At 36.8% G+C, this 13,112-nt stretch overlaps 1 long non-coding RNA gene across 1 annotated transcript in view; it reads left to right on the plus strand.

Annotated features, from left to right (window-relative positions):
- The first annotated feature begins 965 nt into the window (after window positions 1-965).
- LOC139038003 (uncharacterized) overlaps window positions 966-13,112 on the plus strand; it is a 57,396-nt gene continuing 45,249 nt past the window's right edge. Inside the window, exon 1 of the long non-coding RNA XR_011490903.1 lies at window positions 966-1,118. This is a non-coding gene — a long non-coding RNA (uncharacterized lncRNA). The remainder of the gene's footprint in view (window positions 1,119-13,112) is intronic.

The raw sequence follows: 13,112 nt of genomic DNA on the forward strand, positions 1-13,112 counted from the left end.
AATACTTGGCCCTCCTTTTACTCTGAAATCATTTTAAATTTAGCCTTTTTAGATGCTCCGTGAGAAATTCTGCATAATTAATACATTTAAGAACCATTTAAAGAGGACTTTGAGCATAGTTGTAAGAAAAGCCAATTTGTGAAATGGAAATTATCACCAATCTCAATAGCAATTATAAATACTTAAAACATGTCCTAGGAAAAATAGAGGAGTGGGAAGACTGACAGCCTGTCTTCTAATTAGTCTCATGAAAAGACACTGTACTTCAGGTTTTGTTAGTTTGTTGGGGAACACAGCCAAGGATGGAAAAACATGGTCCACTTTTATTGAACACCTACACTGTTCTGGGCACCTCACAAAATGCTTTATATAAATTGATTATATCATTTGTTCTCCACCGCAGTCCATGGGGTCACAAAGAGTCGGACACAGCTGAGCAACTGAGCTGAACTAACTTTTGACATTTGTATTGTTTTTAAGGTAGGGACACCAGGACTTAGAGAAATTATGCAACAGTTTTAAGGTTAGGATTTGCATTTGAAGATACTGTGATTTGAATTCTAGCTCTGTGCTCCTAACCTATGGACAACACTCTCTAATCTCATCAGGGAACAGGGAAAGGAAAAAAAGAGGTCTAATGCCTCTCCAGGGTTGGGTAGTAAAAAATGAATATTCTATCGAATGCAAATTTGTCGTATTACTAGCTCCCAACGAAAATATTGAGTATTAGGGAAAGGTTTAGAATTAAACCAGATTCAAAATCAGGTTCTACGGCTGATAATCAGGAGGATTTATTTTGTGACCGTAGCTGGTATTGCCGGATGTGGACTGTGCCTTTAAATTCGGTCCCGGTTCGCAAACACGTCAACTACATGCTCCACTCACCACCCGTGTGTCACGTGACTCTCTGGGCACGCAGTCTGAGATGCGTCACGTCGGGGTTGTGTGTTCGCCGATCTAGAAGCTTCACTTAGAGTTCTGTTCATCAGACGCTTTCATGGGGCCTCAGTGGCTCCTGACACTTGAAACAATAATGATTTGGTTCCTGCTCTAGATACCACCTCATGAAGCAATCGTTTTAGACATTTATTTCCCTCTTTTGAGATGTTTCTGTCTTGGTAAGTAAACCTGCCACAGAATTCAGCTTTGGTCCATGCTGCCCCGAAGGCTTTCAGTTCTTTCCGCTGCTGGAGTAACGTCTGGCCCCATCAGTTCCCTCTCGTGGCCATGTTTGGTTTTGCCCCTTATTCTGTATAATCGCTGGCTGATCGTATCACTACCTCCCCTTTCCAGCCTAAAGACCTCTAGAATATTTATGTATGTGTGTGTATATGTATGTATATATATATATATGTTTCCCCCCATGAATAGCTCCTTGCTGCCCCCTTCTGGCTCAGATTATAATTAACCCTTCGGTTTGCTGACCAAAGAATGAGCGTCAAACCCAGGCATCTGATAAATCTGTGGCAGTTTCATATTCTTGCTACTTAGAGGAAAGGAAAGATATTTATCTCTTCTGTCTCCTACAACTATCTCCAACTATTATTTTTTTCTAATATTCTTTCACTGAGAAGAATTTTTCTGAGATTTATCAAATCATTAAAACTTGTATATAGTTTTGATTCATAGCAATGACTCTCTCCCCCCCTTTATTTTAAACATAAAATGTCTTTTTCTTATCAAGACAGTATGCATGCTCAATATTGAAAACTTTCAGAAAGGCACATAGAGAGCCAACATCACCTGTAATTCAACTGTGACAGATAGCAACCATTAACGTTATGATGTAACCTATACATCTTATTTATATGTTTCCGTATGCATGGTTCCATAGCCTGCTCTTCATCTTAGTGAGATGACATTAGCTATTTTGGTTCTTTTAAATACTGATAACCTCCTTTTAGAGGAGATCATACTCACAACTCTGTTGGGGTCTCAAATTATTGTAAGATGATAAGCATCTGTGAGGCAGATTTTGGATATATGAACAGCCACTTCTGTATTCTCCCCATACCATCGAATGCTAGGCTCTTTATGCTGTCTTGCTCAATAAATGTGGTTGACTGGCTGTTCTGAGTTCATGATGTGTTTTCCAAAATGGCAATAAAAATGGTAATGAAATGTTAAGTTATTCTCAGCTACTAAATTCCTAGTACTGGAGCACATCATAAATTGTCTTTTTGATGATCAAAACTATTTGACCATCAATTTCAACTAAGTCACAATAACCTCTGAATTTCTTTCCAGCCCCTTTTGTTCCATATGTTTCCAAAGTATCTGTATCCTGACTGAATTACCTTGTAACTAATTAGAACATAAGAGGAAATTAAAAACAAAAACAAAAACAAATGTATGTTAAGGTGATTTTGACAAGTAAAAAAATATAGAAGAATTATTCTATTATAAAGGGTAATTAGAGGAATATTTCACCCCAGATACCCTTATTGTCAATAATTCGCCTATCTTGTCTTCTCTGGTCATAGTGAAGTCAATTCATATAGACACTTTTCTGTGAGCTAGAGAGCAACAAAGAGGTTCAAAGTCAAGGCAGCATTGCTCAAAATCACCAACACTGATGCTACACTACTGCTTGCTAATGTGTCTAATTTATAGAAGCTGGTGAGGTTAGCAATCTCTAATGGAATAATAATACTGAGCCTGAAGGAGAATCTGTGGACAGGTGTTTCACCTGTACAGGGGTCAGCCTTGAGGTAGAAGGGATCTCTCCACTCCTCTTCTCTCTTAATGGTTAAAAATAAGAAACAAAGTGTTACAAAATTAAGGTTGGATTGAACAAAACACTTAATTTACATGTACTTGATCACATTTACTGAGAAGGAAATGGCAACCCACTCCAGTGTTCTTGCCTGGAGAATCCCAGGGATGGGGGAGCCTGGTGGGCTGCTGTCTGTGGGGTGGCACAGAGTTGGACACAACTGAAGCGACTTAGCAGCAGCAGCAGCAGCAGTTCACATTTAAAGGAGAAAATACCAATAGGGAACATAAACATGCTTTTTCTTTCAACTAATAAGCTTTATGTTTTAGAGCAGTTTTGCCTTTAGGGCAAAATTGAGCTGAAAGTACAGAGGGTACCCAAAGAGCTCTGCCCTCCCACATGCACAGCCTGCCCACTATTAACATCCCACATACTTGTTAAAATGCATGAACACATGGTTATCATCCAGAGTCCTTGGTTTATATTACTGTTCACTCTAGGCATTGTATATTGTATGGAACTGGATAAATTTATCATGATATGTACCCACTCTTTTAGTATTGTACAGAAGAGATGGTCCTAGAAACCCTTTGTGCTCTACATAGTCATCCCCTGCCCCAACCCTTGAGAAGCACTAATCCTCTTACTGCCTCCACAGTTTTTCCTGTTCCAGAATGTTGGAATCATACAGTATGTAGCCTTTTCATATTGGCTTCTTTCACTGAGTAATGTGCATTTAAGTTTCCTTCATGTCTTTTCATGACTTGATAGCTCATTTATTTTTAGTGCTGAATACTATTCCATTGTCTAGATGTACCACAGTTTATCAGCTCATCTACTGAAGGATGTCTTTCCTGATTGTTTCTAAGTTTTGGCAGTTACAACAAAGTTGTTCTAAGCCATTATGGGCAGATGTTGGTGTGTACATAAGTTTTCAACTCTTTGGTGGTAAATCAAGGGGGATGATTGCAGGATTGTATGCTACGAGCATGCTTGTTTTTGTCTTCCAAAGTGGCTGTACAATTTTGCATTCTCACCAGCAGTGAATGAGAGTTCCTGTTTCTATATGTCCTTGCCAACATTTGACACCATCAGTATGTTAGTCCTTCTGATAGATGTGTAGTGGTATTTCACTGTTAATTTGCAATTTGCTAATGACATGATGTTGAATATAGTTGCACGTGCTTACTTGCAATCTGTATACCTTCTTCAGTAAGGTGTCTGTTAAGATACTTTGCTCACTTTTACTTGGGTTGTTTGGTTTCTTATTGTTGATTTTTAAGAATTCTTTATATATTCTGAATAATAGTTCTTTATGAGATGTATCGTTTGCAAATCTTTTCTACCAGTTTGTGGCTGTCTTTTCATTCTCTTGAAGAAAATGCATTTTTTAAATCAACTTTCTTTCCACTTTTTGCTCTATGGATGACCAACGCAGAGAGTTCTTCTTACCATATTTAGAAAGTAATTGCTTAATCAGAAATGGAATAAATTGTTTGCCTGACTATTCTTGGTTCTAATTCAGGAAGTTTAAAATGCACTATGATCTATGAATGCTCAAGTGCAAGCTCTTCCTTCTCTGAACGTTAAGTGGATGTGACCTTGCAAGAAAGAATATAGCAAAGAGACTTCTTACATTATGTCTAGTGTTTCTGAATGCATTGCTTTCTGGTATATTATTTCCTGTTCAAAAGTATTTCTGCCCAAGGAGATCCAGGGCTTTTTTTTTTTTTTTTTTTTTTTAATCCCTGAGAGATATAGCCTGACGAAGCGCAAGAAACTGAGATCAAAGATCAAAAAATGATATTATATTTCAGGTCTCTAATACTCTCAAACATCCTACAAACATTGGTGAGAAAAGACTTTGTGATATTCTCTTCAGGGCAAAACATTAAAAAAGGAATTTGTGCTTTCTGTTTTTATTCTGGTATCATATAAAATAGTCTCCAAAAAGAAATAGCTTTATAAATTCCTTTTAAAATGCTATTTGTGCTATTTCCTTTTCTTTTTCTCTTCCACCCTCTCTTAGACATTTTCTGAATGTAGCTGAAATTTATCTTTAGTGTTTGAATTCCATGTAATTTTTTGTTTGTTCTCTACCGCGTCATGATAGAGAATGATGAGGATGATAAGGTTAGAATGTTATAAAAGCTATGTGTAAAATTTAATTATAGATATTGAGTACATTGGGGTCTTAGGTAATTTCTCCTTTTTACTCTGATTGTATAGGTATAAAAATAATTTCAGAAGTGTTCAGACAAAAATTTTAGATGAAATCAATTAGATACTTAAGCAGAATTAGATCGTCCCAATAAACACACACACACATGCACACTCTTCTTTTTGACTGCTCAGCGCTCTGTCTTCATGCACGTTAAATATAGTTCCTCTCTCTCCCTCCCTCTTTCTCTCTGCCCTTCCCCTCTTCCCCTCATACTCCTCCCCTTTGAAGTGTAAATGTAGACACTAAGAACTTCACCATGAAACATACTAGAAAAACATGACCTCTCTCAGCAAACATAACATACCACTCAATAAGAGAGCTGTCTATATTTCCATCTTTCACATGATAAACCCAACAATCTCTCTGCTCTGTAGAGAAGGTCATCATATCAGTTAACTGGATACTAATGGAAGCAGACTTTGTGCTTCTCCTAAAGAAAGTATTAGATAGGTTCAGAACCCTTCAGGATTACAATAATGTGAGAAGAACTGCTCTCACTAACTGCTTTATTTAAGGGCATATTAGAACTAGGACTTCAAGCTCTTCAACTGTCAATAGCCAATTAGATGTACTACAAAATACCTCTCCTCTGCAACTAGCATCTTCAGTGTGTTTAAATTGGGTGAAGTCACAGTTATTAGCCTGATAAGCAATGATGTCATCTATTCCGGCTACATTTCCCCTGATTAAACATGGCTGCACAGGAGAATAATTTTGGACTACTGCATCAGATGTTGCTGTATTTTGCAGACATAGCTAACATGGAAGCTTCCTCTCTATTGAATTTGGGGTTTCTGCACTGGAATAAATTCTCTGAAACCATTAATAAAGTAATTAAACAAGGCTCCTGCCACTTCTGTGAGCTCAGATTACAGCAGTTACAGTAATTATTGTTAGTGATATGCAATATACCTGGGGCCTATTGAGGAGACTTTTATGGGCCTCTTTTGTGCAATCTTTGCACCTAAAAGTTTGTAAAGGAAAAAGGGTGCTAATGATGGCAAGTCTCAGCTCTGCTCTCAACTTATTGTTTATGATGTTTGTAAGAATATTTACAAACTCTGGTCTTGTCTCATTTACATGGACTCCTCCCAGGCCATTGAGAATTGCCACCTTTAGGCAGTTTGCATAGTTTAATTAGGGTTCCCTTAAAATTTACTCGAAGGGCAAACTAGGACCCCTACAGTGGGTAAGACAATTATCAAAGCTCATCATTTGCCATCTGTGCTGGCTGCCAGTAGGCCAGTGGAAAATCATTTTCTTGTAATATCCGTAGCCATTTATGTCTGAGGCCCTTAGAGAACTGATTTTCCCATAGGGCCCTTCTAAGGCAGCAGTATCTGGCTCTGGTCTTTTGCTTTCTACTTGAATGTGGCCAAGAAGCAGGATTATCTCTCAGTGAGAACTCTCTATGTAAGGATCCTGTTCAGGCTCTCTAGCAGTCATGAGACTGGCTCTAGAAACAGATTGGAGTTTTCGTCTCAGGGCTGTATTAGTTCAGTTTAGTTGCTCAGTCATGTCTGACTCTTTGCTACCCCATGGACTACAGCACACCAGGCTTCCTTGTCCAGCACCAACTCCCAGAGCTTTCTCAAACTCATGGCTGCATAGTCAGTCATTTTTACACAATCTCTGCAAGCAGGGGCATATATTATCCCTCTCCATCATCCTATCTTTCTCTGTTCTTCCCTTCTTCCTTCCTTCTTTTTTTTATTTCATTCTTTCCTTTGTCTATGTAGCTCTTTTCTGCACAGGGAGCCTGGGTTGGCTTGTGGTTTGTTTATGAAGTACTATCTCCATATCTTCTGTTTGGAGGTGGGCATTTCATCCAAAGAGGATTAAACCTGTGAGTCCTTTAGATATCAACACAGGGAGAGCAGTGGACTCATAAGAAAGCAAGGTCCACAATGACCACTAAAAACAGGCTTCCCATTAATTACATCTTACTTACCCAAGGAGAGGGAGAGTTGTCTCTTCAGCAGAGTAGGATTGTCCTACTGCAGAGCAGAGAAGGGGCCAGGACATAAAGAAGGAAGGGTGAAGAGTGTTCATCTCAAGTCAGTGAGTAGTCTCTTTGCTTATAAAGAAGCAAATGGAAGAGACAGCTTAGAAACAACCTCACTCAGCTTTGAAATCTATAAACAGTTTGAATGATTTTCATCTTATAACATCATTAGCAGTGCTAGAATAGTGCTAGAATAGGTGTGAAATGTTGTGTTTGTTGAATAGTCAAAGTTATCTAGATTCCCTTCAGAATAAAACATTTCCATATGTGAGAGTAAATGCAGCAATTAAGAACACAGACTTGGAAGCCAGCTTACCTGGGTTCACATTTTGGCTCTGTATTGTGAATTTGGTAACATGCCTATGGCTCAGTTTCCTAGTATATACAATGGAGTTAAAAACAGCATCTATCTCACATGGTTGTTTTGAGGATTAAAAGAGCAAAAATTTATAAAGCAATTAGAATAGTGTCTGCATATAGCAAGCAAGTTAAAAGTGTTTTCTCAGTGAATAACATGTCCAGTCTCTCCAATAAGATGGAAATTTTAACACTAATAAGAAAAGGAGTGGCATGGAAAGTAGCTTATACATTATTATGTCAATGTGAGATGACACAGCTGTGGTTTACTTCCCCCAAAAAAAGTTTAGATATACATTTGGTGGATGGCCTATAAATTTTATTGAGCCATTGAGCACTCTGCTCAGTATTTGGTCCACATTGCTATTTTTCATATAGTTTCTATTTTACTAAATCTTTTCATTAGATTTGAACAAAACTGTGGTCACAGTGGTTCCTGGGATCATTCACCATAGATTCTTGCTATAGAAAGCACTTAGATAAAGGCATTAAATTATTATTTATTGATAAGAAGCTAACTTGGTGAATTAATTTTTTATTTATACATTAACCTTTAATAGTCATTTAACTTCAGAAATAGTCATAGACATATGGTCTTTCAATATCTTCCAGTTAAGATGTTCTAAAATCAATCTTTTCATTTCCAGAAATAAATCCATTTTGATCACGTCATTTCCCTGATTAGACATATTTAGTGTCTCTCCATCATCCATGCAAGATGTCATATAAGTGCCTTAGTTGGCTTGCATGGCCTTTCATGATCTAGCCCTAAGCTTTTTTGCATAATCTCATATCAGAGCTTCACTTTCCCCTCATTTTAGCTCTGCAAATAAAACTTACCAGGGCTTTATACCTTTCACTTTTGCATCTGACAAAAGCTGTTCTCAGTGCCTATAAAATCCTTTCTGACTCCTCACTGTCCACTTTCTTCCTCTCCTTTTAGCCCATGTTGAATTGACTCAGCTCTGTCTAATCAAACCTCTAGGATATATAAACTCTCTTCTCCATGTTGTCATCGTAACAAAAATAAACCCACCCTATATAGAGCCTACAGTGTATGAGACTCTATTCTAATCACTAGATATAAACTCATTTGATCCTCATAAGAAACTTGTAAAGCAAAAGTTCCCCCATCTTACAGACTAGGAACTGAGTCACTGAATGTTTAAATAAGTTTCCCAAAGTCATACTGTTTGTTAATTACAGAGCCCTATATCTTATATATTTTTATATTTCTACTTATCAGATCTGTGTAAGTATTTATATATGTGGCCCTTTGTTTCAATAAGCACCCCCACAACCTAAGAGCCTCTATGTCAGAGATTATCAAAGATATTTCTAAAGTGATTGTTCATTCACTTAAAATACTTGAATTTAATAAGTATACATTTTTAGCTAGAGACTTACTTTTTCTTTCCCTTTTAATTTTCATTTATTTATTTTTTAATTGAAGTATAATTGCTTTACAGACTTTTGTTTTTTGCTTTTGATTCATTCAACATGAATCAGCCATAGGTGTACATATGCCCCCTCCCTTTTGAACCTCCCTCCCATCTCCCTCCCCATCCCACCCCCTAGGTTGATCCAGAGCCCCTGTTTGAGTTTCCTGAGCCATACAGCAAATTCCCATTGGCTATCTATTTTATGTATGGTAGTGTAAGTTTCCATGTTACTCTCTCCCGTTTTAAAAATTGAAGTATAGTTGACTTGTTAATATAATATTTTCTTAAAGTGTGTAAATTAGTAAGTGTAATTATTGAATCCAAAGAAACACATATTTTCTCAAATCTCCATTGCTCTTTTTCATGTTCTATATTTAAGATTACTAGAAACCACAGCAATGATATTGCCCACTGTTTTCTTTTTAATATATGTGAACCTTTATAGTTAAACTAAAGACTGGCCTTCTCTTGTCTGTTTTAACTTTACATTACCAACAGCTTGCTAGTTTGGCCATCTTTTTATTCTGATTACAGAAGTTCCAATCAATGAGTGTACATGTGACTGTAACATTTCCTCAATCTCACAGACATAACTAGCTCTGTTTTTAAAGTTTTTAGCCAAAGGGGGGAAAATTAAAATAAGAATGAAACCACAAATTTTGCCATACTCTAAAATAATATTTTGATAACATAATACCAAGATGTCCTGGTTTTGAAACAAAAGTTCAGTTATTCATTTTCCACTAGATTAGGGAATTGTAGGGGGATAAACTGGTTCTTTGTTTCAGTCTTAATTCCCACATTTATTTCTATGCTACATATTTCTATATAGGTCTGATTGATTGTCTCTCAGACACTTAATAGTTTACTCCACGATTCTTTGTAGAAATATCGCAGGTCCTTGCCTTAGTACCTCTTTCTTTAACAATTGTTGTTGCCCTTTAGTCACTAAGTTGTGGTCAGTTCTTTTGTGCCCCAATGGAACTATAGCCCACCGGGCTCCTCTGTCAGTGGGATTTCCCAGGCAAGAATACTGGAGTGGGCTGCCATTTCCTTCTCTATTCTTTAACAATATAGCAATTTAGCAGGGATCATATAGAAAACATGACAATACCTTTGTTAGGAAAAAGCATTTGTAGTCATCTCCATATTGACCAAAAATATCTAATCCACTAACTTTAAATGTGGGTCAAATTGATTGGTGACTGACAGGATACCACTTAAATTGATCTATTTTTATGTTGAAGTTCGTGCTGTACTTTGTCACCCAGTTGTTTCTGTCCCAAAGAAATACACTTTTGAGGCAGCTGGATAAGTTAGGCAACTGGATAAGTTAGGCGTGGTCAAATTTTTTGCTTCTTTTATATATTGCTAGTCTTTTTGTAACAACAACCATGGAAAAATAACTCAGAATTTTACCACTGGAAGTCTGGATTTTTTAAATTAGAATGGTGGAGTCTTTACTACTAACTGAATTTGACAGTGCCTGTGCATGTGTGTGAGTGTGCAGAATGCAATGCTAGGAGGACCTTGTGCCCTCACCAGGGTGGAGTTTGATCTTTATCTCTTACCCCCATTTTGCTTCTCTAGAGATGTTTCCTGTAAGATTTCCTATTGAATCAACAAAATTTTATTTTTTTCCCATTCTAAGTTCTGTTGTCTTACAGATCTAGCTCTGAAGATTTTAAGTTTCATACTCCTTGCAAAAAATATTTTCTCTCATAATTATTATTTCTACACCCCCCCCCCCCCCCAAGAATAACCTTTTTTAAAAAAATGAAATGTCCCTAATAAACAAATGCTAGTCCATAAAATAAGACTATGAGCTTTAAAAAGCATGCTACTTTTTCATTTGATTTCTCTCAGCTGAATCAAACTACAAATTTTATTTAAATGATAAACAGTAGGAAACAGAATAAGGTAGCCAGTATAGTATGAATACAAAGAAAGCACATCATATTGTTTGTTTTGTCACATTTTCTGCAATGTGTTGCTTAAGTTGGTAGAATTTTTTCGCAAATTTTTGAGACAGCACATAAGTATAATAGTATCCATTTCCAGCACTGTCAGAATGATTCCAATTGATAAACTCAGTTTTTAGCTGTATGTCATAAACCAGGTTTATGAACACAGGTAATATCTCTGTTCTCCTACCTTACTTCCTACCAAGAACCAAGCAGTGCTAATTTGCTATTTTAAACTTAAAAACAAAAATTCTTTCTTACCTATGTGTTACAACCCCACTTCTCAAACTGGTGGCTTTTATTGACTTGTCTCTATATACACCCAAATGAATTTTTTATTTCTCCCTTCTTCTTCCCCAAAGTCAGTTCGCTCTCTCTCCCTCTGAGACTCTGGATCAAAGGAGATATTCAGTAAAGATCTTCAATTACTCTTATCCATCCATTCTATTAAAAATATCTTAAAACAGATTTATTGTCATCATAATAGCATTCACAAAATTGATGATGTCTTATCTTTTGTATGGATGTATTTATGTTTAAATAGAGTCTGATGTTTTCTTATATAATATTACTTTCCTTCTTGGGTAAGCATGGTATCCCTTGTAAATTTGAGAAATCAGGTACTTCCTACAATTCTACACACTCAAATTGTTTCTGGGCCTTGTTTCATCACCTCTTAGTCCACAGATTGGGAAAGTAAGTGAATGATAAAAGTATCTTAAACTCCCTCATCCTCACTGCTTTTGTTTTTTTTCCTAGAGGTGGGTGAAGATTTAAGCAGATAAGTCATTAATTAACTTGTCCACACAAGAATTGGTCTGGTGAAGTATACTCTCTGATGCCAAATATTCTCCCAATGCTCAATGTTTAAGGCTCCCAGAGAGAGAGGCCACAGGGCTATGAACATGTTGAATTCATTGGACGTTTCTTAGTAGCTTTGCCCAGGGTGGCCATTGCCACATCCAATCTAATTCTCTTTCCCTAAGGGCACAGTTTGAATCAACATTCCTCACTTGTTGAAGACTCCAAGAAGTCATGTGACCACTTAATCTTTTACAGCTCAAAATGTGTGAAGTTCTAATCTGCATAGCTCTAGAGTCTAAAAGCTATTTTCTGGTTTATGGAAATTTCAAATCATATGGGCAGGCTTAGCTTGATATGTTTTAAGTGTGTTAAATTGATTTTCTTAAGGATCTCAGAGCACATGAGAAAATCTAGAAGAGAAGAGCTGTAGAAACTTCTCACGGAACCATTAAATCATCATGGTGATTCGTCAACAGACATTTGATGATCAGTCCAATTATGTTGTAGATATCTTGGTTCCAAGACTTTGGGTTAGACTCCAAAAACTATTCATTGATTGTGATGACTGATTTAGAAATAGTGCTAATGAATTTTGGAAGAAGTATCAGAAAGTCAGTGGAGAATAAGACCTCTTTTTTTTTTTTTTTTTTTTTTTTGAGAATAAGACCTCTTAACTTGTTTGAAGGAAACAGTTAATCAGGCTCAAAAGCTGTACAACAACAACAAAAAATCATAAATTAAACACTCAGGGAAAGAATAATGCAAGGCATTTCAGTGACAAAATAGCATGAAGAAATTAGAGGATGCATACGTGAAAACCTTGTTGGAATGAGTCTTTTGCACCTTGACTCTTTTTCTCAAAATAATTAACATGCCAAATACACATTTTGGGGTAGCAAGTTTTGTTTCCCTAAGACATATTGCTAGCCCAGGAAAAGATCAAAAGTCAAAATTTGGAGTATGATTTCTGCTGAATCTGTATCAGTTTTGCACCACTGTAAAGTCAAACAATCCTAAATTGAACCATTGTAAGTAAGTAGGGGACTCAAGTATTTTCTTTAGTTTTCAAGTTATAGTCACAGTTTTCTGATGCACTACAAAGAGATTTCTCTGGACCCGAAAGTAATCTGAGATAGTGAGGTTCCGAAGGCCTTGTTCAGCAGATGGCATAGATCCAGGATGGAGAACTGGAGATAAAGAAGGGGAAACATGACTTGCCTACATTAAATTTCAAATCTCTACATATAGACATAGCCAGTTACTTCTTTGGCTAAAAAGGGGGTGCTCTGAAAGGGGAATGCACTTTCACAATTCTAGATAACTTGATTTTCTCAGTCTGTAATAGCAAGATCTTAGATACTTCTCTGCTCTCCCTGTTATTTGGGTTGCTCATTCAAACAGTTATTTGTTCTTCATTCACTCATTCAACAGATATTTTTTGGAGTATGTTGGCCAATGCAGGCTGCTCTATGTTGGTAAACTATTTGCTTAGTCTGCTTACCCCAAATGTAAATTACTTTAGGGCATCAGTTCAGTTCAGTCACTCAGTCATGTCTGACTCTTCGCGACCCCATGGGCTGCAGCACACCAGGCCTCCCTG

This window comes from Odocoileus virginianus, chromosome 13 (assembly GCF_023699985.2).
Source record: "Odocoileus virginianus isolate 20LAN1187 ecotype Illinois chromosome 13, Ovbor_1.2, whole genome shotgun sequence".
Lineage (NCBI taxonomy): Eukaryota > Metazoa > Chordata > Mammalia > Artiodactyla > Cervidae > Odocoileus > Odocoileus virginianus.